General features: G+C 38.8%; 1 pseudogene; it reads left to right on the top strand.

The window, feature by feature from the left end:
* Nucleotides 1-247: 247 nt before the first annotated feature.
* LOC114230810 (probable G-protein coupled receptor 27) lies at nucleotides 248-1,016 on the top strand (annotated as a pseudogene).
* The last annotated feature ends 2,954 nt before the right edge of the window (nucleotides 1,017-3,970 follow it).

Genomic DNA, 3,970 nt, shown 5'->3' with positions numbered 1-3,970 from the left:
TCAGGGCACATGCCCGAGGTGTGGGCTCGATCGTCAGGGGGGGGCATGCAGGAGGCAGCCATCAATGTTTTTCTCTCATTATTCATGTTTCTATCTCTCTCTTCCTCTTCTTTCCTCTCTGAAATCAATAAAAATATATTTTTAAAAGACTCAACCAATGAATGCATAAATAAGTGGAACAACAAATGGATGTCTCTCTATCTCTCTCTCCCCTCCCCTTTCCTCTGCCTGATTTCAATACTTACTGCTTCAACAACGCTGCTTCCACTCTGCCTTTCTGCTGTTCCCTCAAGTGAGCATCACCTGCTACCTGGCCTGCTGCATCACTGCTTCTGTGCCAAGGGCCTGGCCGGCTGGCCCTGTGCCCTCTCCATGCTGGTGTGCACCCCATGGGCCAGGCGCTGGCTCTGGCCTCGGCCTTCTGGTCTTCTCGCTGGGGCAGCCCTAATGACAATGTGGATGCGCCTTGTGCCTTGGCTCACCGGAGCACTCAGCTTCTTGCTGCTGCTGTTGCCAGCCACGGTGGTGGGCACTGTACCTCTCTACCTCCACCTGGTCTTCTTCATCCACGGCCACCGCAAGGTGAGGATGGTGTACCTCGTGCCTGCGGTCAGCCAGGACTGGACTTCCCACAGCCAGCTGGACGGCTGGCTTCGGACTTGGCCCCACAGCACCCTCGCTCCTGGGCATCTGTCCGCCTAATGGTGCTCAAGGAGTTAAAGGTGGAGACGAGGCTGTGTAAGATGATTTCTATGTCATCATGCTGCCTCTTCTTGCTGCTCTGGGGGCTCTATGTGGAGGCCAGTTGCTTGCGGGAGGTGGTGAGGCCCAGTACTGTCCCCCAGGCCTGCCTGATGGCCTCCGTGTGGCTGACCTTTGCACAGGCCAGCATTATCCTTGTCAGGTGCTTCCTTTTCAACGCGGAACTGAGGGACTGCTTAAGGGCCCAGTTCCCCTGCTCACAGGCCCAGTTCCCATGCTGCAGAGTGCCCAGGTCACTCCCCTCTGTGACTTGAAAGGCAGAGATTTGTAAGGGCTCTCCTGCAACAGCAGGTACACCCTAACCCAGCCTTTCCCTTTGGCCTGGACTCTGACGTCATTTCTTTCCCTCTGCCACCTTTTAATTGCTTAAACTGCCTTCTCAAATGACCCAAAGTGGTTCCACCAGTGTGTTCAGTGGTTGGACATCCACTCATAACCAGGAGGTCAGGGTTCAATTCCTGGTCAGGGCACATGCCCAGGCTTCAGGCTAAATCCCCAATAGGGGTATGCAGGAGGCAGCCAATCAATGATTTTCATCATTGATGTTTCTCTCTCTCTTCCTCTCCCTTCCTCTCTCTGAAATCAATAAAAATACATATTTAAAAAAAAATTACTCCAAGTGGATTAGCACTTTGGGAGGGGAGGCATTTCCATTTCCAGACCCACCCCAGCTCTGTTCATGGTTCTCCTAAATATATTTTCATCCTGAAAACAGGCCCTCATGTTTTTATATTGGTCCTGATGTCTTTTATTCCAAGTTATTACTCTTGAAAATAAAGGCTAAACTAATTTTATTCATGTAACTTTTCCTAAAGACTATGGCCAGTTGTCTACAGAAGCTTTTTGACAACTTCAACTGGCATTACATTTGCAGTGAAGCAGAGGAACCCAGGGGGACTTCACAAGTTCAATTTCTTGAGGGTCTTCTCCTGTTGGAAGCAGGAGAAAGGAGAGGGGAGGGTTGTCTTGAGTTCCCTCTGAACTGCCAGTCATGGGGTGGGTCAGTTGTGCTGCTCTGGTTCTTTGAAAGTGTTGAAATTTTTATTCAATTTTGAGATTGAATTTAAAGAACAGCAACGGGAATGCCTAACAAGGCAGTGTTTTTTTAAGCAGTAACAAGTAAGATTTGTTTCCTATGTTGCTTTATACTACTAGAAAACATAGGTCAGTTACAACTGCTCTCTGCATTCTACCAATCTTGGCTGGAAACATTTCTGTAAAACTGTAACTTTTATAAAAGTTAAAAGGTGTTTTGATTGGTAGGTAATGGTGTGGAGAAAATACAGCATTGCTTTTTTTTTTGTACATACTGATTGGGGTCTCTGAGAAGCTGAGTTCTAAATCAAAATTGTTTAGCTTTTTTTGCCAATTAAAATTAAAATAATTTTATGGAAGCAACTTGTACTTTGAGGGGTCCACTTTTATTCTGGCTTATGAAACTAATTTCCACTTTGAAAATTGTTCTTTTTTTTTATTGGTATAAATGAATGTTATATCATGATACTCTACTTCCAGGAGACAAAGTGTTTCCTTAAAGTGTTTACTAGGTTAAGCTGTGCTGTTCTAATGATGGTTATTTTAAATTAAAAATGAGAACTATAATTTTAAATAATATTTCTTTGTTAGACACATTGTAATGTTACATTGAAAGATTAAATTCTGCAAGCACTATGTAATTTTTGCTTATAAAACTACATTTTTATTAATGTACCTTCTATTTTGAGAATGTATACTTGTATTTCTCTTTGCATTATACAAATATATAGTATTTTCACTCTGGAAAAAAAAGGAAATTATAGCATTGGTTTAAGGAGAAACATATAGATCAATGGAACTGAATAGGAGTACAAGAAATAGACAAATGCACAAATAATCAGTAGAATTAAAGAAAACTATTTTAAAAAATGATCAAATATTGTAGTTATTTAATGGGGAAAAGAATGTTTTCAAATCTTAAAAATTTCTCCCAAAGGAAGAAACTTGATACTGAAGACAGATATTTCTATGGAAAAAAATGAACTATAACCCTTACCTCATAACATAAACAACAAAAAATGAACTCAGAAACCTAAATTTTAAACTTTAAAATTTCCAGAAGAAAAAATAAGGTAAAATTTCTGTAACTTTATTTAGGCAACTGTTTCTTAGATAAAATTTAAAAAGAACTGATAAATTTGACTTCATCAAAACTAGCACTTCTGTTCTATGAAGATCACCATTAAAAAAAATTAAAAGGCAGCCCAAAGATTAGGTGAATATATTTGCGTTACATATATCTGACAGAGATAATATCCAGAATATAAAAATCATTTTTACAACTCAAAAAGAAAATTAGAATCCATATTTTTAAAAAGTGGCCAAGAGATTTGAACAAATATTTCACTAAAGAAGATATAAATGGTCAACAAACACAAGAAAAATGGTCAATACTATTAGGCCTCAAGGAAATGAAAAGTAAGTCCTTGAGATATTACATCTGCTAGAATGCCTAACATTAAAAATACTGAAAATACCAGATTTGACAAGATTATAGAGCAACTGGAAGTTTCATAGATTACTGGTAGAAATATAAAATTGAATAACCACTTTGGCAATCAGTTTGGCAATTTCTTACCGTAGAACTCAGTAATTATACTCATAAGTATTTAGCTAAGTGTTATGAAATGCCTTGTACATGAATGCTCATAGAAGCTTTATTTTCAATGGGCAAAAAACAAACAAACAAAAAAAAAACCTTTAAATAATCCAAGTAAGTGGAAAACAAAGTATAGTATATCCATATAATAAAGTTGCATTCAGGAATTTAAAAAAAGAATGTACTATGGTAGCCCAAGTACATGGGTGAATATAAGAAGCATTAGAAGCTAAAGAAGTTGTGCACTGTTAGATTTTTATATACAAAAAATTCTAGATCAGGCAAAATTAATCTATAGTAACAAAGCCTATCAGTGATGTGTGGTAACAAAGCCTATCAGTGATGTGTGGAATTAGTAAGAGAGATTGAATGACAGCAAAGCAGTGCAAAGGAAATTTGGGGGTTATGGAAGTATTCTGTATCTTGATTGTGATGTTTATACCAGTAGAGTCAAAGTCTAAGTAAATTATACAAAAATTATATCTCCAAAAAACCTAATTAAAGAAGCATATACCACTTAAATTCATACAAAAAGAACGTTGTGATTGGGGCTAGTCATTTCTCGCTATAGTT

This window comes from Eptesicus fuscus, chromosome 9 (assembly GCF_027574615.1).
Source record: "Eptesicus fuscus isolate TK198812 chromosome 9, DD_ASM_mEF_20220401, whole genome shotgun sequence".
Classification (NCBI taxonomy): domain Eukaryota; kingdom Metazoa; phylum Chordata; class Mammalia; order Chiroptera; family Vespertilionidae; genus Eptesicus; species Eptesicus fuscus.
This window is presented reverse-complemented; position numbering and strand designations above follow the sequence as displayed.